Source organism: Ursus americanus, chromosome 17 (assembly GCF_024610735.1).
Source record: "Ursus americanus isolate L20-20 chromosome 17, mUrsAme1.1.p, whole genome shotgun sequence".
NCBI classification, from domain to species: Eukaryota; Metazoa; Chordata; class Mammalia; order Carnivora; family Ursidae; genus Ursus; species Ursus americanus.
In genome coordinates this window covers 3,700,688-3,723,638 of record NC_142143.1, presented here as the reverse complement: position 1 = coordinate 3,723,638, position 22,951 = coordinate 3,700,688, and the positions used below count along the sequence as shown (strand labels likewise).

At 54.3% G+C, this 22,951-nt stretch overlaps 1 long non-coding RNA gene and 1 pseudogene across 1 annotated transcript; one reads left to right on the top strand and one right to left on the bottom strand.

Annotated features, from left to right (window-relative positions):
• Window positions 1-4,600: 4,600 nt before the first annotated feature.
• On the bottom strand, window positions 4,601-5,400 carry LOC148108619 (uncharacterized; annotated as a pseudogene).
• Window positions 5,401-11,624: 6,224 nt separating this feature from the next.
• LOC123780933 (uncharacterized) lies at window positions 11,625-22,811 on the top strand. Its single transcript, XR_006776545.2, has 2 exons — window positions 11,625-21,695; window positions 22,477-22,811. It is a non-coding gene; the product is annotated as an uncharacterized LOC123780933 (long non-coding RNA).
• Window positions 22,812-22,951: the final 140 nt, after the last annotated feature.

Here is a 22,951-nt window from a genome sequence, read left to right as displayed (position 1 = left end):
TGTTTTCTTTCTTGATTGTGATGCTGGGGACATGGGCGTATACATTTGTCAAAGCTCATTGAACTGTACAAGTGAAAGGGATCTCACTGAATGGAACTTGTACCTCAGTAAAGTGAATTTTAAAATGATTGGTATTTATTTTCCAAATCCTAGAGAGATTAATACTTAATGACACGAAATGCTCACAACATATTAAACAAAAAGATTTCTGAAATGACCTCTAGCATGATCACACACACATATCAGCACACATACATAGCTGGCTTGGAGACTATTCCAGAAGGACTTTCAACAAAATGTACCTAGTAATTATCTCATGGGTAATTTCTGTTTTCCATTTTGTGCTTTTCTATAATTCCAAATTTTCTGTAACAAACACTTTCCTTTTCATAAACAAATTAAATAAGAACAAACATATCTCTTTCCCCTTCTTCCAGCTATAGCAGCCCAGAGACTGACGTGGGGCTGGGCCCCAGGACAGATGGAGAGGATGCACAGATCTGGTGAAGGGGAACTCCCTGGGAGGTGGTAGCGGACAACGGAGGTGCGAGGGGTGGGGTCCCCTTCCCTGGTCCTTTGGCCCAGTTTCTGTGCTGGGTTATTCTCCAGGGCTGCCTTGCCCACTGGTACCACTGAGGTAGGGAGGAGAGTTACCCTTGCATTGGCTCGGGGTGCCAGGGGCCCTACGGCTTCTCTTCCAGATATGCTAGTCTCCTTTGCTGCCCTGGGCAAAGGGGGGGGGGCAGGGAGTTCCAGTCTCTTTGCCCCCCTCCCCCGCCCGCACCTAGGGCCACTTTCCCTGCTGGAGGAAGTCCTTTTCCGTGAGAGCTGAAGGGACTGGTGGCGGTGATGGGGTGAGAGACCCTTGCCGCTCCTCCCTCCCCGGCCCGAGGAGGTTGGGGCTATTGTTTACCACCACCCCTCTCTCCAAACTTGGGGAAACTGAGAGAAGTGATTGCCTAACATCACCCAACCAGTAGCTGGTGGAGCTCAGACTTGACCCCAGGTCTGGATTCTCACTGGATTCAAGTTTCTTTTCCCGGGAGCTTCTGGGCCCCAAATAGCTCATTAATGCAGCATGGGTTTGGGGGTCAGGGGTGTGTTTCTCCTGTGCCTGTTGTGTGCTCTGGGTTCCTGGGCAATTTACAATCTTCTGCACAGTCAGTGGACCCGTCAGCTGGCCTCAGCACTTCAACATGAGCTGCTCTGAGAACAGGGCTCTGGCTGCACGTGGAACTGCTGGGACCCCAGCAGCACCACCCCCACCCCCAGTGTAAGGCCTCTTCCCTCTGGCCAGCTGGCCTCACAAAGGTTCCGAGGAGGCCTGATCGATTTGGTTTCTTTTCCCTTCCTCAGGGAGCGGATTCTATAACAGACTGTGGAAATTAAAAATAAGAGCCTGAAACTGTTAAAAAAAAATTTTTTTTTAACCAAGTCACAAATGGGAAAGATGAAGCAACAGCAGGTTAAGGACACTTTGTGATGTAGCATTTTTTTTTTAAAGATTTTATTTATTTATTTGACAGAGATAGAGACAGCCAGCGAGAGAGGGAACACAAGCAGAGGGAGTGCGGGAGGAAGAAGCAGGCTCATAGCAGAGGAGCCTGATGTGGGACTCGATCCCAGAACGCCAGGATCACGCCCTGAGCCGAAGGCAGACGCCCAACCGCTGTGCCACCCAGGCGCCCCTGTGATGTAGCATTTTTATCACTCGGCACTTTCCCGGCCGTAAATATCACAGTGGATGGTCCTCGTGAACGGGAGGCAGTGGAGACTGGGTTTGTACCCGCATGTGAAGCTCAGCATTAGTTCACAGCACGGGGGCATCGGCCCTGCTCCGATTCTCCTTCAGGGTTTCCATTTAAAAATCAGCTGGTGAGGTAAATGAAAAAAGTTTAACACATGTAAGGTATTTGTATGTCTATTTATAGAACTATAAAGAAATTAACTGCAAAGTGAGTGGCCAAAGTGAGTGGCCAAAGGCTAGGAAGGAAATTTCCTCCTCTTCCTCCCTCCCTTCCTTCCCTGTACGCTCTGTAAACTTTCTGTAACAGTTGTCTTTTTTTTTTAAGATTTTTTTTAACTAATCTCTATACCCAACATGGGGCTCGAACTCACAGCCCCGAGATCAAGAGTCGCATGAGCCACCAACCAAGCCAGCCAGGTGCCCCTACAGTTGTATTACTTTTATAATGAGAAGAAATAAAGTTATATTAAAAGAAGGTAGAATTCATCTATATTAAAGCAGTCAGACTGCCCCTGAGCCTTCACATCGAATGTGAACAATGACGATCAAGGGCACTTTGGCTCGAACACCTGCTACGTGCCAGATCTTCTGCTAACGTCTCCCATCATCCTGGCTCCTCAGAACTGCCCGCAGGTGGGAGCTGTCCCCCCAGCCCAGGGACCTGCGGTCCCGCTGGAGAGGCACGTATGGCAGAGCTGGGGGCTGAACGGGGATGATTCTGATTCTCAAAACTCTTTGCCTAGTATCTTCCTGACTCTTCAAGGTGAACATTTTCTTAAATACAATGATCTTTGATGAGAACATTTTTATCTTGTTGACACAGAATCTGGAATGATTTCTGTAAACAGAATTTAGTAAAAGAAATATAAAAATAGGTTTTTTGGGGGCGCCTGGGTGGCACAGTCGTTGGGCGTCTGCCTTCGGCTCAGGGCGTGATCCCAGCGATCTGGGATCGAGTCCCACATCAGGCTCCTCCGCTAGGAGCCTGCTTCTTCCTCTCCCACTCCCCCTGCTTGTGTTCCCTCTCTCGCTGGCTGTTCTCTATCTCTGTCGAATAAATAAATAAAATCTTAAAAAAAAATAGGGTTTTTTTTTTTGTTCTTGTTTTTGTGTTTGCGTTCATTTTGTTTACTTGATGACGCTGTCCACCAGCGGCCAAACTAAGGATCAGCTCCATCACATTCAGAGCCCAGGACCCTTGGGGTCCCTTGTTCAAAAAAGATTCTGAATGTTATGATGGGGACTACAGAGTATCGGGCCTACAGTAGCTGCACCGGCCACAGACCCCTGAAGCCTGCCCCGACAAGGTCTGGACAGGTTTCGATGGAGGACATCCGCTCTGGGGATGAAGTGAGCACCAGAAAACAAATGACGTCGAGCTTCGGGAAGATACGCAGCTCCTGATACATTTTCCAGTCCTGGAAATACAAAGTGAGGAGAGGAGAGGAGTCACCAGGGAGGATGCCAGGAGAGAGAATGGGTGGGCTTCTCCAACCACCCTCCCTGCCCCCCAGGGGAAAGGGCTGGGCCCCTGGACAAGGAGCTTTCCTGTAAAGCAAAGGACACCTGCATGTTCTTGTGAAATGTCACACCCTGCCCCTGAGCCTTGATAGAATTTCCACGGCTTTGCTGGAGTGTCACGTGGCTGGCCAGCCTAGGTCTCAGAGAGAAATGAGGAAAAGCCAATGCTCATGCTTACTCCAGGAAGACACGATGAGAAACTCCACTGCACCTGCTTTGGGAAAGGATCTCAGGCTTCATTCGCAAGTGGATATCCCCCCACCCCCAGATGAGGCCTGTGGGCGCTGCGGACAACCTGGCAGCCTATGTATGTAAGTTGAGGACGATCTACAGCTCAGAAGACCGGCTCCACAGTGCCGTTCCAGCCAGCCCCACGCACAATGTGCCCACTTCCCCCCCCCCCCCCATCCTCAGCGCCATGTCAAGTTCTGGCAGTTTCCAGGTGGATGGACAGCAGCACTGGGTGCCTCGGTGGCTGCAGCCCCTTCCGTGAACAGTGTGTGGAAACGCAGGACCAACTAGAGCAAGGATCACAATGCAGAATCATTTGAAGGGAAGATATCCACTTAAGAGAGAGGCTCCAGCCCTGTGAGGCCCCATTCACTTTTGCAGGACCACAGACAACATATTCCTCCCGTTGCTCTCTACAGCCCCTTTGCTCATTTTTCTTTAACAAACAAACAAACAATCCACCCAACTTCTCCCTGCTTTTCATAGCACTCTGGAGTAGCGGGTCTGGGACAGAATACTTTCTCCATAAGCATGTCTTGCAAGGAGGGATGGACAGACAAATGGGTAAACAGGGCAGGAGCAGGGACATCCCAAGGCTGATTGGCAGCTGGCTGCTCTGTGCCCCTCAGCTCCTGTCCCAGTGCTCACAGAGCCCCTGAAGGGAGTGGGCTTGGCCAGAGCGCAGGTTCCTGGGGCCACTCAGCTGCCTCCCCCAGCCCAGATATGTCCCCAGGACCCTGCCTGGGACAGTTCCCACCCAAGCAGCCCAAGAGGGCAGAAAACGGAGGGAGGCAGCCAGGAAGCTCCTGAGAAGAGAGGGTGGAGCTTCCAGGTTGGGTCAAGGCCTTGCACTAGAACAGGGTCCTGCACTCACTGCAAATGCGGACTGGGAGCAGGTCGTCCTCCCCCAGGCCTCTCCTGGACACCATGGGGCCCAGCTGTCCCTCCAGTCTCAGGACAGAAACACATGGTGGCTGACCCGAACACTTTGCTGAGGGGACAAGATGAGACAGAGCCCGGGGGCAGGGGGCTGCTGCCCTGAGGACTCGGTCTTAGTGTCACTCCCTTTCAGAAAGGGTATTGGGCCTGTCCTTCCCTGTGCCTTCCTCTTCCCAGATTTGCCCAAGGCACTTTGGGGCGGGTTACAGAACACACAGGTGCCCGAGCAGGGTCCCTGAGCACCAGGACCAGAGCGAGGGTAAAGGAGCCCCCTCCAGAGCTGAGTGGTGGTTGTTTACCCCTTCAGAAAAAAACAACCCCAAACAGCTTCTGGGCAGAATTTCAGGTTGTGGGATTTCTAAGTAGCCAGCCCCCTCTCCACAGTATTTCTTTCTTTCCTCCCCTCTCCGGGCCTGCTTTCCCTCTTTGTTGCCAAGCTCAGACGTCGCTGCTGAAACCGAGCCCAGCGCCCGAGAAGCCCGGAAACTTCCAGCTCCGCGGCTGGGCGGAAAGTTGGGGTCGTAAGGCCAGGGTGACAGCGGCGCCCCAAAGGCCGGGCGCGGCGTTGGCCCCGGGCGCCGCCTGTCGCGGACTCGTTCCGCCTGGCCGCGCCGGGACCTCGGACAGTCCAGGGGCCGGACGTGAACTTGACCGCGGGGGCTCTCCGGGAAGACCTGGTAAGCGCGCCCGCTCTCGAACCCCCGCCCCCCGAGGCGCGCCGTGGCCGGCTCTGTCCGAGTGCGCGGCCGGGGGTTTCGGGGTCGGGGATCCTGGGACGGAGCGGGGGCGGCCCGGGGCCAGGGCCCGGGACTCCGGCCGGGAGGGGGCGCCGCCGCCGCCGCCGTGGCCGCCATAGAGCGCATCGCTGAGCCAGGGCCCTCCAACGCCCCACGAAGGGTGCCCTCCCCGGCCTCCTCCCGAACAAAGCCTCGGGAAGTTCGGAGGGGAATCTTTCCCGACATGTTCCCTTCCCCGGACTGCTGGGTCTGGGCGGCGGCCATCCGGGCTCTTAAAGGGGAAAGAAGACCTCTCTGGCTTTCTTCTCGCTGCTGCTTTCTTGCGTGCTCCCACCTCAGCTGAGGGAAGAAGGGGGGAGTCCACTCCGCCTGCCTCTCAGGTGTTAACTCTCTCAGGCGGGGGCCTGCCAGGGGCTCCACACTCAGATTAGGGCCTGCCAAGAACAGGGACCCCCAACAGTTCAGGGAGAGGCAGCCCCTGCAACAGGAGTGGGTCCTGGGGCTCTGGGTGGACGCTGCTCCCGATTCACCCCACTTGCCTGAGCAGCTGCCCGGCCCCCTCCTGGGCCCCCTCCTGAGCAGGACCCCCAGCCACAACCTCCCTATCGGCTCTGCCTGGGGCAGCTGTGCCAGGGTCACCAAAGCGCCAAGGCCCCGTGGCAGGTCCCGGGTACATGATATGGCAGCTGTGGTCAGGGCCTGTGGAAGAGAGGGAGTCTGGGCCCTGTGGGACCTTGTCCCTGGTGTCTCCTCCGCCCCCTCGCCTTTGCCCACAAGCCCAGGTCCAGCAGCCCCTCTAGCTCATTCCTCCACACCTTTGTCCTTTTGAGTCACACAGGCCTGTGACTGTCCTGATCCCTGGGGGGGCACCTGCCGGGTAGGGAAACAGAGCCTTGAAAATTTCAGACTTCTGCCCTGGGTCTGGGCCTGGAGTTTGACCGAATGCTCCCCAGCCATAGCAGGGACTGTCTGGGTGGCCTTGCTCTAGGTAGTGGCCAGGTCCCCAACCTGCTAGAGACCATTGCTAGCTAAGCTCATCTCCATATACAGGGCTCCCGGAGCCCAAGGTCCTCCATGACAGGCTGCAGGGGGAGTGGGTAGAGTGCTCCTGCAGGAGTGAGAAGGTGCAGGCCAGCTGGGGTTGGGCAGGTCACCATCCTCAGTACCCTGGACATCCCAGCAGCAGCCGCAAAGGGGCAGCCCACAGGGTTCAGGCAGGCCGGGTGGGGCACCGTGGGGTATTTTTAAGGACTGAGGGAACAGAGGCCCCAGGCCCTGGTGCCAGTTGCTGCCAAGAGGGTAAAGGCCTAGGGTCCAGAGGCTCAGACTCTTTAGGAGAAGGAAATCCATATTTGTGCATGGACTGTCCAAAATTTGAAAATATCACATACCCTGGGTTGAACCCAGTCTGTAGACCCCCACATTGCAGCCCCTTGTACACATGAGCTACTTAGTGTTAGAAGGAAGCAGGACTCCTAGTGACCCTAGTCCCAGCCCAATCTCTGACGAGGAGGCCCCAGAGATCTGGAGAACAGGGAGGAGGGCAGTTTGCACCCCATTTACCCCACATCTCCGGGAAGTCGAGGCCTCCACATACTGAGTGCTCCGGGCGACGGGGGCTGGCTGGCCTCTTTCAGATCACATCTGCTTAACTGAGCTGATTTGAAGTTAAAATCTCCCTTTAAACCAGGTAACAGAACTGCCCTGCCCCCAAATCCTCCGAGGAGCCTCCGAGCCCACTCAGGCTGTGCCCGCAAAGCGAGGTGTGCAGCAAAGCCGCGGCAGGATGCAGAAAGCGAACTTGAACTTTCTTCCTGTCCCAGGCGGGAGAGCCACCTCCAGGCACGAAAACCTGGGTCTGTGCCGCCCGGAAGGGCCGGCTGCAGAGAGGCCGGCCTGTGTCCAACCCCAACACTGTTTCGTGCCGCATGGAGACCCTCGGAGACTGACCTCGTCTCCCCTATCCTCAGCTTCCTCGCGCATAAAATGGGGTTCAGTACGAGTTCTGACCCAGTGGAATTGTGGGGAGGATGAGGATACCCGTGTGCACACCTAGCATGACACTAGTACACAGTAGGCACTCAATAAACATTCACAGCTGTATCCAACCAGCTAGACCATGCTGGTGGCCCCTCTCACAGACCCCTGCTTCCGGGGCTGCTCAGGGACCACTCCCTCCACTTCATGTCAGCTCTCAATTGCTTGCCTCTCCCCACTCTCTTTGTTTCTTTTCTTATCCTAAAAGAAAGCATCACTGAGCCTCTCCGCGGTACCTACAGCCCTGCGCTGAGCACTGGGGACCAAGAAGTGGGTCTGACACAGGCCGTACCTTGAGAAGCTGCTGGATGCCCTGTGCAATTTTAACACCAGGGTGAGGTTCTCTGGGCTAACTCCCCATCCAGAGAAGGTGTTTCCCACACAGTGCTCCTGCTGGCGGCCACGCAGTCTTTGTTGAATGCCTCCAGTGATGAGCAGCTCACCACCTCTCTGGTGGTGTTTCTTGTAGGTATCCCTGAAACTTTACTGTTAGGACCAGATGTAGGACAGGCCTATGGCAGTGGCTCTGGGTCGGAGTCACCTGGGTTTACCGGGGAAAATACACATCTGGTACACCCACTTTTGCTAACAGTCTATGTAGCGAGGAGATGGAGAAGAGGAGTCACTGAGTGGGATATTAAACAAACATAGTACAAAAGGCTGGCCGCCTCACTCAGGAAACTGGAGAGCAAAGTCGAGGCATCCAGAGGCCTGGGCTTCCTTTGCCAGGACTGGCTGCATAATTTGCAGAACACGGTGCAGAATTAAAATGTGGGGCCCTTATTCGAAGTGATGCAGAATTTCAGGATGGTGACCACAGTGCATTAAGCTAAGTGTGGGCCCCTCTGAGCACAGGGCATTCCTGAGTGTGGGCCCTTGGTGGCAGATAGGTCACAAACCCACGACGCTGGCTGAGCTCCTGGTGCATACCTGAGCGGGGGGCCAAGGCCCGAGGGGACCCACAGCCAGCTCCCTCAAAGGAGCACGACTCCTCTTCTGCATCGACTCTCTTTCCCAGCCCTGATGTTACACGCTAATTTTAGAACATTTCAAATCCTCGCAGAAGAAAAATATTTTCGATCACCTGTGAAACCGCACTCAGAAATAGCCAGTGGGAGCGCTTGGCCCATCTTCAGACTTCGCTGTCTCGAAACGAAGTCAGCATCTGAGCTTCTTATTAGAAAATGTATCATTTTATCTTCTGTTTGTTTCACTAAATATTTTATCACCGCTCCTTCCTAAGTCAGAAGATACTATCCTGCCAGTTGATTTTTAATGACTAATATTCCATTGGTTACAGCTTTTTAACAACCCTTGTTACTGGACACGGGTAACTCCTGGCCCTCTCTGCTGTAAGCAGCACTTTGAGGACACCTGTGCGCACAATTCTGCACATTTCCTAGGGGAGTGAAGGCCCTTAGGTTCCAGTAGGTTCTATGGGGTGTCTCTGAAACTCCACCTTGACCAGGGCCTTGCAGGGGCAGTACTGAGGGGATAGCCCTGCCTGACATCTTAGCTGTTCTTTTTAGAGAAAACCCAGTCCTCCGGCAGCTGACGGCCTGGGCACAGGCAGCACCGACTGATTGCCTTCACGGCCACCCTGCGAGGGTCTGTCATCGGCCCCCTTTACAGCTGAGGACGCTGGGCCCCGTGAGCAGAGGCACTGGCCCAAGGACGTCCTGCCTGATCTATTGTGAGAAGGACACGTTTACGATAACGAAGCAGAAGATGACCCCTCAACCCATGGAACTGTGGACAGGATTTCGGGGTCTGGGCTGCCTCCGTCACGAAGCCTGCCAGGCTAGGAATGGAATAAGATCATGCTAAGCATGGCGCCCACTCTTGGGCAACGCTCAATAAATGGTGGCGTGGAGAAGCAGGAAGAGAAGGGGAAGGACGGAGGAGGAGGGGGAGGGGAATGAGGAGGAAGAGCAGCAGCCGGTAGGTGAGGTTTGAGCCCCCTTAGGACAGGAGTGCTCTGCAGAGCAACTGGTCCCTTGCCCGAAGCCTCCTGAGGGTGGGAATGAGGTGTACTAACCCCCGCCCAGCCCTCCCCGCCGCAGACGAGCAGCATGCGTGGAGTCAGGACATAGGCAGGCTGCACCCCCAGTCTCCTTCAGGGGCATCTGGACATGTGGGGGAGAAGGGGAGGTGGTGTATTAGTTTCCTCTCGCTGCCATAAGAAAGTTCCCTGATTTAGTGGCTCGCACGGTGCAAGTTCATTACTGTGCAGTGGTGGAGGCTGGAAGTCTGAAATGACTCCTGGGGCTGAAGTCAAGGTGTTGGCAGAGCTGGTTCCTTCTGGAGGCTCCCAGGGAGAATCTTTTTCTTGGGCTTTTCCAGCTTCTAGAGGCACCCACATTCCTTGGCTTATGGCCCCTTCCTCCATCTTCAAAAAGAAGAGACATTACATCTCTCTTTCGCTGACCACAGCTGGGCCAGGGTCTCCATTTTTAAGGGTTTATATCATTAGATTGGACCCAAGTGGATAATCCAGGATGCTGTCCCCGCTCTAGGCCCTTAACTTCATCCACCTGCAACATGGATTTGGACTGTTCGGGGTTTGTTGCTGGAGCAAAAGCCTGAGCAAATTCCTGCTGGAGGCTTTACTGGCCCCAGCTTTTGTGTCCTGCCGGGACGGAGGTTCTGGGAGCTCAGGCAGGTTCTCTGCTCAACCAAGAACTGCTTTTCCTACTTCAACCCCACAGGGTAGGCAGGGTGGGCACTATTATCCCTATTTTACAGGTGGGCAAACTGAGGCCCAGAGAGGCTGGATAACTTGCTTAAGGCCATACAGCTGGCAAGGGGCAGGGCTGACCCTTGGTAACGGCTAGACCCTAAATCCAGGGCTCCATGGGGCCTGCCACCTGCCTCTAGGAATACAGACTTCCCTGGCTCTCCCTTAACCACAGCCCTTGTTTCTTTCCAGAAGGGTGGTGGGCTTTTTTGCCTCTTTCCCAGAACAGGCAGGCTGCTCTCAGGGACAGAAAGGCCACAGGCCAGCCCTTGGCAGGGGGGCTTGTGTGAGTGTGGAGGGATCTTGGTGCCTCCCCAGGCGGCAGGGCCTCTAGGGCAGCTTGCATGTTGGGAGGGTGAAGGCGTGGAGGTCAAAGGACCAGTCTGTCTGTCCTGGCGGGAATGGCTGCTGCTCTTCCTGGTCCAGCCCCCCACCGAGGGCCTTTGGACGTCTCTCTCCTTTGCACCAGCCCAAGGCAGCGACCTGAGCAATGCAGAGTTGCTCTGAATAAGGAAATGAGGAAGAGAATGTTCCTGGGGCAGCCTCTGAAAATGGGGTGACACTCGCTACGCAAAGTCAGGCAAGGGTGTGCACCCCAAGGCAGGGAGCGCGCAGGGGGCATGGTCGGCATTCCCTCCAGGCCGCCTGCTGCAGCCAGTCCCACCGGGCCTGGGCCTGGCACGGGAGGAGTTAAGCTGCCGCGGGCACCCTGGCACACGGAGCTGCCCAGAATGTCCGGCTCCCCACCCCCACGGCTTTTCTTCCTTTTTGCCTTTTTCCTTCTTAATTAATCATACGCTGCTGCCCAATTTAAATATGGAAATGCCCAGGCCCTGGCAATGCAATTCTTCCCGAGGCCGGGCAGGCTGTCCGGCCCTGGGCTGCGGGGAGCATCGTGGCATCGCCTCCTTTCTGGTGTGTGTGAAATTATGTGCACAAAAGGCGTCTCCTTATCTGAGTGTGTGAACTAAATAAATAAATAAGGGCTTTTGTTTGTTCGCCGGCTCCTGCACATGACTGTTTTGACTAAACCGCCCGTGTTGTCTGTGCCTTTATGGGACTCAGGAGAGGGGCCGGGGGCGGGGGTGGGGGGGGCGGCCGCCGGGCATCTGGGCCTCTCCCTCCCGGGGCACCGCCAGAGCCCGCACCCCTCCCCGCACACACCCTCGCCGGAAAGTTCCCCTGCCCGGGCCGGGCTCCCAGGCAGCTGGCACCGTGCCAGGCTCGCCGCCGAGCGCGGGCAGCGGGGTGGGGCGAGCGGAGGCGGCGCCGAGGACGTGGCCGGGCGCCCCGGGCGCGAGCCGGACCGAGGCCCGGAAGGTGAGGGCACCCCGGGTGGGCGCAGGGTGGGCACTGGGCGGCAGGCAGGCGGGGCAGCGGGTCCGAGTGGGCCGGAGGGGGGGTGGTGGAGAGCGGCAGGGGGGGTGGGGGCACAAAGCCGGGCAGTGCCAGGCGACGCCGCCGCCCCGGCCTCCCTCCCTCCGGGGCCGGGCTCGCGGGGAGGCCGCGCGTGCATGGGGCCGGGGCAGGCCGTGGCCGGAGGAAGGCCGCGCGAGCGAGGCGAGGCGGGGCCCAGGGCTGTCAAGGAGAAAAACATCCCAAGGCCTGCAAATTGCTGCTCTCAGCTTTTTTTTTTTTTTTTTTTTTTCCCTCCTCCTGCTTGGGAGGGGAAAAAAAAAAAAAAGCAGCGTTTCCTCTGGAGGCGGATGCAAGAAGGATGCAGACTTTTAACCATCTCCTGCACCCGGGCCTTCCCCAGCAGCATCCAGGCCCAGCCCCGGCACCGGGGCATCCAGGGAGGGCGGGATGTAAGGGCGCCAGATGCCTTGTTCTGGGAGATGCTGGAAAGCAAAGCCCCTGGGCATCCACGGCCAGAAGCGGGGCCCGGTGCGGGGGGTGTGAGGACCGGAGGTCATGGGGCACGTGGTGTGCCGCGTGGGCGGGCACGGTGGCCTCGGGCGCCGCGGTCACCTATGCTTGGTGGCTTTGTGTCTCGGTGTTGAGCAGGGTGTCCGGGCACGGCGCTGGGCATCGTGTCTTGGTTCTCCCTGACTTGGGGCCTTCAGCCATTCTGGGATCCTGGGCCTTTCTCATGACCAATTTTTGTGTTTAAAAAATAATATGGAAAGTTTTCTGGTGTCTGGTGGGGTCTTCACATGCCGTGGGTTGAGGGCAGGACTTAAGAAATGGATTCTAGAGTGAGGGAGGCGATCTGGTCCCTGGAGGAGCAGCAGGCAAGCTCCCAGGGTAGAAGGAGAGGCGCGTTGCCCTCAGGGAGTGAGGATTCTATGTGGGGCGTGGTGGCAGGAGCTGATGGGATGGTGGTCCTGGGAGGCACAGTGCCTGTCTAGGGCCCATGAATGTGTTTTGATTTTCACGTCTTTTAAAATCAGAAGAAAACGATGACTATAGTAATAATGAATATGTAATGATGAATTCAGCCTGGATTATACTCGTCTTTATACCAAAGCCGTCATAAAGTCCCCTATTCAATATATACGGAGGAAGGCACCATGAAAGCAAAGGTGTTGGGGGCCGTGAAAGTCATAATGGGCCCCTAGGCTGGTCCAGTCTGTCCCGGGACAAAGGGTCGGATGTCTGGCTCCAGGGAGGCCTCTGGGGGCCCTCTGGGGGCCCTGCGTTCCAGGCACTGGGTTGACACAGCCAGCTGTGAAGAGGATCCAGGGCCTTCGTGTGTGTGTGTGTGTGTGTGTGTGTGTGTGTTCCTGTGCACACGTATGTGTTTATTATAAAGGATTCTCAGGCACATGAGTGTGCAAGACTCCGTTCGAGAGACAGGTGAACACAAGGCTGAGGTCAGGTGTGGCCATGACAGCCTGGTATGCCTGGCCCTTGGGTGCGGGTGGTCACTGGGCCAGGAGCCACCGGGTATCTCCCAGCCATTGTCTCCCTGGGAGGGAGCAGTCTTCGAGGCCCATTCCCAGCCTGGGCCAGTGCTATCCAGTAGATATGGCATGAGCTGTAAACGGAGCCACATCTGTAATTCGACATGTTTGAGCAGCCATGTTTTTTAAAAAGCGCAAATAAGCAGGTGAAATTCACTCTAAAAATAAAATGTATTTTATCTAATATATACGTAATAAAATAGTATATTTCAGTGTGGAATTAATATGAAATTATTAATGAGGTTTTTTTTTTTTCCTTTTTTTCTAATACTGAGTCTTTGAAATCCAGAGTGTATTTTTCACATACATCTCCGTTTGGATGGACTTCCTGAGTTTCAGAGCTTCCACACGTGGCATTACGGTGCAGGGCTGCTATATTGGGCAATGCTGGTTTAGCAGGTCTCCATGCCCCCCCCACCCCAGAGTTGGGGAGACTGGTTTTTCTGCTTCTTTTTTTGCGGGTGGCCCTTCTTGGTCAGGGTCAAGGACACTTGCAGTGGCTAGTCAGGCCCCCAGCATCCCTGAGCTGAAAGAATGGGTGTTGGGGCTGCAAGCTTCCAGGATGAGGGGGGACTGCTGGAAAGGGTTTCTTCGGCCATGCTCCCAGACGCCAGGGGGACGGTACAAAGGGCTGGCTTCAGGGTACAATAGTGGGGCGGTTAGTCACAGTGCCGGGCAGCGGGCAGCCACACAGAGCTCCCTGTGTCTGTGCCTGGCCGGGCTGGGCCCTGCAGCCCGGTTTCCCCTGCTGGTTTCCCATCTCTGCCCGTGGCCTTTTGTTTGCACCCCTCCCTACTCCCCGATTAACCCCCTGCTCCCCGTTGCCTACCTGGCTGCCCGGCTGGGGCATCCTGACTAAGCTCTGGTTTCCATCAGCCAGCCTGGCCAGAGCCAAGCCCCTTCTAGAAGCAGAGCTTGGGCCTGCATGATTTCATTGGCGTCTCTTGGGAGAGAGGTGTCGGAACAGCTCCGTCACTGTGGCTATGCAGGGTTTGTGCGGCTCGAGGAGAGGTTTTCGTCTGAGTGTGATAGCCGTGTGTGCCCGCTCCCCACTGAAACATCCCATCAGCGTTTGAGAGCATTCCCCATGCAAGGGCCAGGCCTCGCTGGAAACAATGAAAAGCCAAAACTGTGAAAAATTAAGGAGTGGCCCGGAAGCTGGCGCCTGCACGGCACATCTTAAAGTGAACAGACTGATATAAATATTTTAATCCTGTGCATAGATGATGGATAAGATAAAATAAATTAGTCATGTCCCAGCCGTGTCTGGGGACCCTCGGGAAGCAGGACTCCCATCAGCATCTGTGCCATGGTAGTTCTCACCGAAGTCTCCCTCCTGGGTTTGCAATCTCAGTGGCTCCAAGATGGATTTGGCTGTTTGTTGTGACTTGACAGTTAAATTATTAACACGTGGAGAAGGTAACCGCCCTCCCGAAGGTAGAGAGCACGGTGAGCAGTCTCTCTCTTTTTAATTAAAAATTATCTGTGCAGAGATTCTGCACGTCGGATTTACTTTGCAAAATTAAAGCGGCATGTGTTTTTATTTTAGAAGGCAGGGATGGTTTGCTGTGCCCTGTGTGAGGAGAAGTGAAAGAAAGGGTCTTTTGAAAAGGTGCCCATCTACTCACAGCTTAAAAATTCCAAGTGCCAGACGTTTCCCTTGGAGGAAATAAATGTCTCCCATGTATTCATCTTACCTGTTGATTACATTTTATAATTATTTGTTTTAAATAATTTAATCCTTGCCTGAACCTGGAGGTGTCTTCGGAATATAAAAAGCCTAGGTTTGTAGACACCTCTGTGTTAAAAAAAATCACTGCACGCCTGATCCGGGCCCGGTCCGCTCTCCGGACCGCACACAGGTCCACGCACTACAGCTCACCCCACTGCCGCCTTCCAAAAACAAGTGGTGGAAGACGTATGTTCAGCTCACATCATTTTGTTCTGATTTATTTTAAACCAGTTAAGATGATTTTAGCACAAAGAGTGGTGTATCTTACTTGCTTTCTGAGAGCCATTGGATTTTCAAGCTGGAGTACAAAAATTTTTTTTCCCCCAAAATCCAAATTTAGAAATTGCCTTTTAGAGTAGAAGACAGCTTGCTGGTTCGCCTTTTAACTCGCTGTGAAAGAAAGAGACTTTAGATCAAATACACTGGATTCATAGATTTGCTCCCATCCGTTGTTATCAAGGGGCGAGAAATGGCCCCCTTTTAAAAAATTAAGATGAGAAAAGGCGTGTTCCCACACGGGCATCATGAGCTCTTCTGGGGTGAACTCCAGCCCCAGAGGTTCCACAGACATGTACGTGAGTCATCATCCTACGCATGTTTTTTTCCTTCCCAGGGGGAGTGTAGCATTCGGTTCTCATGTCTCCCCGTGACAAAGACAGTCCCAGCCCGGCTGAGGCCCCCGTGCACGGGTCCCAGGGCGACCCACACCTCTCAAGTATAAACAGACGCTGGGCAAATACCAGTATTTTAAAACAAACCCAAGAAAATCTTCCCTAATTGTGGTTCCGCCCTAGCCACTGGCACCACCTCCAGTAATGGAAAAAAAAAAAATTGGAATAACGGGAAACACAGCCGATCCCCCGGGGAGAACATCTCCCCCGCAGGAAGGTACCGGGATGAGGTGTGGAAACAGCTGTGGACACATGGGAGCCTCTGTTCCCGTCCTGGGGCTCTTCGCTTCTCCAAGCCTGTTTCCCAGACTTAAAAGGAGAAGAACAGTGTCCATCCGAGCCCACGGTCAAGGGCTGTTGCAGGACTACTACCACGGCAGCCAGTATTTGCACAGCAAAGCTGCCCAGTTTCATTTTCTGTTTGAAAGTGTTTTTCTAAAGGGGAAAGTGCTTGAGCCACGTGAACGGCTGTTATCATCTTAGCAACTTCTCCGGCAATATATGATTATTACTGTTGATGTTAAACTCCTACCTATTTCACAGTGATTCATTTCATTCTGGTCATGAATTCCATCTACTTGACTTACAATAAATATAGTGTTATCAGTAATACCATCCTTTTCTGAGTATGCAAGCAACATATGCTCATCGCAGAAAACTTGGAAAATACAGAAGAAAGCAAGTAAGGGGAAAATTGTTCATCCGAGTCCCCACGGAAGCTCGGTCGCATTTCCAGGATTTCCTTCCAGGCCTTCGTCACCGCCGCCAAGGCAATTCTCGTATGCACCTATTTTCAGAATAACTCGGTGACTTCTCGAGTCCTCTCTAGACTGCTGTTCTTCAGCGGCAACTCCTCCCTGGCCCCCAGGCTGTCTCCTTCAGGCAGGCCCCCGTGCAGGGTAGAAATGGACCTTGGGCTCCACAGCCCCCAGCCTTCCTCCCCGACCGTCCTGGGAGCCATGTCAGGACAGGCCAGACAGACGGCCAATACGGCCCGATGGCAGAGCCCCGGCTGACTCAGGGTGTCGGAGGAAAGGGGTGAAGGGCCTAAGACACAGCCCCTGGCAAGGCCCAGGCCGCAGAGATGGGGGAGAGCCAGGCTTGGCCTTCTCGGTGCAGGACAGGGCAAGGGGGCAGAAGGACAGGAGCGGGCACCGTGCAGCCTGGGGGAAGGGGTGAAAAAGCAGGCCTGAGTTCTGGATTCTCGGCAAAGAAAGCCGCTGGAGCCAAATCACTCCTTAGACACGCAAAGTTTCATCAGAACTGTTGAGATAATGTTTCCAAGGTGCTCAGCTTTATGGTCCTGACTTAAACCCACCACGCGGTGGGGGGTTCGTGCCAAGCAGCTGGGTAGGCAGAAATAGGCCAGCACTTTAGTGCAAGGGCACAATTGCCAAACGTGTGTCGCAATCAGGTATGTGCCTCGGCTGGTCCCGCAAATCCGCCCGGCCTCCGGAGGGGGACACACTGATTCCCATATTGCTTTCTGGGGCAACTGTGATCCGGAGGAAATTCTAGCATTTCCAAGTTCATTTCTGATAGGATAAATGGAGTCTACGAGGTCGACCTTAACCCCCGCTTAGAAGAATGCACCCTTCGACACCCTAACAGCAGATCATTAGAGATTTATTCATAACACACATTGCAGACAGACTTCGCAGGCAAGGCCATTGGTGGTCACGTTAGTTACAGCAGAGAAATATTAGCAAGAAATGAAATTTGGAATAATAAGGAACGGTGGCGTAAATTATCACATAACAAAATAATGCAATAGTGTGTCCCTGTTAAAATGCTGTTGACAGAGTTTGTAACGGCCTGGGGACGAATGGATACAACATTTCACAAACAGTAAATATGTATGTAAATGATGTCATTGTATGCACATGTTTACTGTTGGGAAGGAAATACAATAGGATATTATTTCTGAACAATGGCATATCGGTGAATTTTCCTTTCTGCGTGTATTTTATGCTTGAATTATTTATATTTTATGCTTACTGCTTAAATGATCTCTGTCTTAAATATCTATCTTTACATTACTTGGGCTTTAGACCTTGCTGTCCCTTCTCTAAACACACGGTATTTTTATAAGCAGAAAAGAAATAATTTTTAAAGGCTTGTGAATAGAAATATAGACAAATGACATATTTTCCTTCAGTAGTTGTGGCTAGACGGCATGTAGCAGAAATATTCGTTAGACCAACAAATATGTATAGTAAGTAAATATTATTCGTTTCTTATAAAAGATTTATACCTTGATAGCTTCTTAATCAAACACTACACGGGGTTGCTAACCAAGCATACATACTTGCACAACCAGGGCATAAAAATCTCAATTCAGATTTTGTGTGAACCTAAGGAGAAATATTTCTGCCCCCTCGGCGACAGCATCAGGAAGGGGCAACAAGCATTCTTGTTCTTCTTGGTTGGATACTTGGTCCCATACTTGGTCTAACCACCTATGGTTAGACCCTGTGCTTGACTGGGGGCTTGAGCTTTCTGTTTCTACCGCTTGGCAATTTAAAAGGTTCTTCAAGTTCCTATCTGGAGAAGCAGATAGATTTTGGATTCATCACCCCAGATGATAAACTGTGGTCTTTGGGTGGAAAGCTTGGCATATTTATACTCATTATTTGCCTTTGCAAAAAGAAAGAAAACACTTTTCTTCCGCCCGGCTGCAGTTTGCAGGACTTCCATATCTCAAAACACTATTCTGCAGTCTAAAGACACCTGCTGATTGACAGCTGGAGACGCAGGGGAGCATCTCGTGTCAAGACACGAGGCGAGGATTTTCTTTTTTAACCACAGTGCGACAGGATTTTGTGATGTCGAAAAATCAGTCCACTTTTCCATCTCAAATGCCTTAGCAAGTGTCATTTTTCCCCCCGTAAAATGAATTTCCAGGACCAGCAGTGTTGGGAAGGGTAGAATCTTTAAAACGCGGGGGTCTGGGAAGTAACGCAATGCCCCCGTCGGCTTGAAAGGCCCGGTGGGGCGCGCTCAGAGGGACCCTGAGCAGGGGGCCACATGGCTCAGGTGAGCCGGGACCTGCAGGGACCCGCGAGGACCCGCCGGCCTTCCGCAGAGTAACCCCCCTCCAGGCCCCAGGTCGGCCCCGCGTCTGGGCCTGGCGGGCACAGCCTCAGTTTCCCCGGCTGCCTCTGCCGATGGGGAAGCCGGCGGGAAGGGGTCTGCACGCGGTAGGCCCTGCCGGCCGGGGAGGCGCTCGGCTGGGAGGTCCCGCCGGCCTCCGGGGCGCGACCCTCTAATCCGCTTTAGTCAATATATTGTGCACTTTACTTCGGCAAAGTAAACAGGGCTGGCGAACAAAGCGGCGGCCGCCCGGCCCGCGACTCCCTGACCCCGGGGTCGCGCCCTTTGTTCGCCCTCAGTGGGGCCGCCCCACCGCCCGCCGCGGCTAATTGGGGCGCGTGCCGCCGCCGCCGCCGCCGCCGCCGCGAACCCCGGCCCCTGCTCGGACCCGCTTCGGCCCCGGAGGCGGACCCCAGATCCCGGCTCCTGGCTGGGACCCGGACCCGGAGGCGGACCCCAGACCCCCAGCCCCCGGCGCGCACTCAGACCCCGGACCCTGGCTTGGCCTGGAACTCGGACCTAGGCCCGGACGCGGACTGAGACCCGGATCCCGGACCCCAGACCCCAGCTCGGCTCAGGACTCGGAACCGGATCTCTGCCCTCCGCAGACCCGGCCGCGGCCTCCAACTCAGATTCCAGGCCTCGGTTCGGACCCCGGACCCTGCCCTGCCGCGCAGTGGACCGGATCCGCAGCCCAGGTCGACCCGGCCGCAGTCTCAGACTTCAGGCTCTGCTCTGCGCGGGATGCGGACCCCAGGCCCCAGATCCGCTGCCGACCGGCCCCGCCCCGGCCCGCGCGGACCCCGCCGGAGGTCCTGCGCCGAGAGCCCGAGGGCTGCCTGGTGGAGGCGCTCGCAGGCCTCCCCTCCACCCACCAGAGCTGGGTGCGGGCACAGTCGTGTCCCCCTCCCCAGCCCGGACTCTGGCACCCGGGGCTGCACGAGACTAGCCCCGGTTGCCTGCTGAGCCTGGTCCGCGGACAGACCCTAGGCAGCCACTACGGCCACGTGGGTACCTGTCCCCCTGGGGGAAGGGCCCCAACACCCCAACAGGAGACACCTCTAGGCAGGACCCTTTAGGCTAGGTGGAGGTGCAGAGAGGAGAGGTGTACTGTGCCTTGTTTTTCTTTCTTACTCTTTATTTCTGCTGGGAATCCGGCAGATGGGAAAGAAAATGAGACCCAGGGAAGCAGAATTCATATGTGAGGGAAAATAGGAACCTTCAGACCCTTCTCCAGCTCGTGCAGTCTGTCCCCCACCAGGCCTCACGACCTCTCCGGAGTCTGCGGGTGGCTCTAGGTAAGGCTGCGAATGTGGAGGTGTTCGTAAGGCAGTTGACCCTAACGTGGGGCCTTGGCCAGTCCATGTCCTCTGTGTTCTTCGTTTTTCCTTCAAATTCTGGACAAGGTTATACTTTTTATCCCAGAAAGCTTTTGAGATTTAGCTCCTTGTAACTTTTTTTTTTTTTTTTTTAGATTTTTGTCTGTTTTTTAAAAAGCACTTTCTCCTGTGCTTAGGTGCAGAAGGGAAAGAGAAAGGAGTCTTGGAAGACTCTGCCTTGGAAGAGGAGCGGAGTGGCCTCTAGTTCTTGCTCAAGCCGGGCCCACTCCTCCTTCATTTCATGGCTGCATTCCCTTGGCTTTGCTACGGAGACGCTCTCTTAAATGTTACATTTGTTTCTGAGCAGGTTGTTTGTGGGGTGGAACGTTCTAACTTGGAATTTGGCTTCGGGAAGGTTTGGTGTCCTGGAGTCGCAGGCCATGCCTTACTGTTGTGAGGACGGAGCTGAGCCGGGGGGTCCTGCGTGCGTGCGAGCTGGCAGCGAGGCAAGTGCTAGGGCACATTTCCATAAGTGGTGCGGGTCTCTTCGGGAAAGGGAAGCCCCCCGGAGACATGCCCTGCTAGGCTCACCTTCCATTGTACGATTTCCTAAAGAACCCAGTTTCTTCTCTTTATCCCCTTCCTCGTTGGTGGTCCCCCACCACTGCAGCACCTACCTGTCCTTTTTCTGTTCTGAGGAGCAGTAAGTTCATCTGATCAGCCTCCGTGTGCCCCTGCAGAATGCTGATGTCTAGCCCCGGGCCCCTGGACACCCCTCCGGGAGAGAACTGCCACAGTGAGCCTCTCCGCAGGCAGCCAGGCGTCAGTGGTCCTTGCTGATGCGGGATTTGCAGATTTTCCCAGGCCGTCCTGGTCACCTGCTTGGCCCTTTCCATCGAAACGACTGGCATGGGCCTCCAGGTTCGCAGAGGGCAGAAAGCCAGGGGAAGGCTCAAGCGCGGCTCAGAGCCACCCTGGCTGTGTGGCTGGGGAGACCCGGCTCCCAGGGTGCCACCCTCCGCCCCCAGCAGAAAGGGTGGTAGACAGAGAACATCACAAGCCCTGAGCTCAGGCGAGGCTGCTTTGTTACCAGGACTTTGGCAGGCCCAGCGGCAAGCCTTGTGTCTGCGATCATACACCGGAGGTAGCTCATCCCAGCCCAGATCTGAGGGGGAGAGCAGGATACCCCTGGCTGGGAAGGGCGGACGCCTCAGAGGACCGAATATGGCTGCAGGGCTGGGGGATCGCCAGAGCTGGCCAGCTTAGGGCACTTCTGGGACCCAGATTTCAATGGGGCTCTGTTTTTCCTGGGAACGGTTCTTACCTATAAAATGAGCCTATGTGTGTGTGAGTAGGAAGAGGTGGGTGGTGATGTTTAAGGAAAAAAAGAAAGAAAGAAAGAAAGAAAGAAAGAAAGAAAGAAAGAAAGAAAGAAAGGAAGAAAGAAAGAAAGAAAAGCCAAAATAACAAAGTAGCATGTGTGCCTTAGGGCCCCAGGTCTGGGCAGTATCAGGCCAAGAGTCTGTTCCACCCACTTGGGCCTCAGTTTCCCTGGCCTATAGGGAGGTACGATAATGTTTGTTTTGTCTTCCTCCCGGGTTTTGAGGCTCCGGTGAGACAGACAGAGGAGAGCGCTGTGTGAATTATGAAGCGCTTGCTGCATACACGCGAGGTGCCGTCCTTACGAGCGTAGGACAAACCCCCTGCTCTAAGGCTCTAAGCGACTCCTGTGGTACCCGGGCCCAGACCACAGGCTCCGGCTGTTTCTGAAGGGTATCGAAACTCTCTGCATTAGCTATAAGAAAGACGCGTGGGCCAAGCATGGTGAGAAACCGAGTAAGATAAAGAACGTCCTCGCCCCCTCAAGGCCTCTGGACAGGACACCAAGATGGCCCCCAACTGGGGGGATTGGATTTGACGGTTTGGAGACCCTCCTCCTTCTGGCACGGATGCCCGAGAGCCCTGAATGTGGATCCCAGAGTCCAAGCCCAGACTCTGTCTGCAGCCATGCCCAGCCAGGCTAGGGTAAGGGTCTGAGGGGTCCAAACCCCAGCCCAGCCCACAAAACGTGACCTCCTCTCAGAGGGATCCAGCCCCCGTGGCTCCCAGAGATGCGGCCGCAGAGAGCACGTCTCAACCCCGGCCCCTTGCCTCACTCCCCAGTGCTGGCCTTGCCGCTTTTGTCCTAATGACAAAGAATGAGGTCGGCTTGGTTTGCCATCCACAAATCACGATTTATTCCGGGCAAAGACTTTCTGTGTCTGAGATCGGTCCTTGTTATCTGCAGCGGGTTCTGTTTGCACTGGCTGTGGGTGTTCGCACATGTGTAATGAAAAAGGAAGCGGCCCAAAGTCAATTCCGGGGCGGCCGGCCCATTGCCTGGTGTAGGGGCTCTCCAGCAGGACCGCGAATCAGCTCCACGCTGTAGGGCAGCAAAACTTGTATTCCTATATACACACGCACACGCATGCACACACACACACTCACGCACACACCCACACACAAAGGCAAGTGCGTGCACATGCGCGCACAAACGTATCCCAGGATATCCTCGTGTTGTTAACATTTAATGTTCTAATTTTAAATTTTGAGGCACCAACTGGCTGTCTTAAGAGGCTCATTCAGCCTGTCTGCCTTGGAGCTATTTTATTTACAAGTCTTTGCGTGGCGTCAAAGGGCTCTGTGTTTCTTGCAGACCGGGTTCAGGTGGTTGAGTGTTTTGGTTTTTGGCCACAGCTGGTTACTTTTTCCGAATCTGTAGATCCAGGTGTGCGTTGAGGAGTTTTGTTTTGTTTTTTTTTCCCAGCAAGAGAAGTTTCCCAGTGAGCCTTGGAGCTGTCCTAGAAGTTGCCAGCATTCTACGTGTGAGAGACTGTCAGTTTAGGGTTTGTCGGTGTGCGGGAAGGAGGCAGCAGTCACTCCTCCTAGACAAGAAGATGCAAAAGGGGCCACCTTGGAAGCAGGATCACGTAGCAAATTGAGAATCCCGAATTGAAAAACTGGTTAATGGAAAGATACTAGCAAAGGCGCGAGCACTTGAAGATGGTTAGGAATCTCCGAGCCTCGAGGAGAACCAAGTCTGCGCGCGTCTCTCCTTATTTTGAAATATTCTTAAAATACAGGTTCCTCGTGTAAAAATTATGTCGACTCGTATTGTCAAGATCAATGCCACCCCTTACCTGATTGCTTACATTACCACTTTCTTTTGGTTAAGAGAAATGAACTTCATGTCCTTTTAATATTAGGAATTACACCAAAATTTGCTCTATAAATAGCAAGAA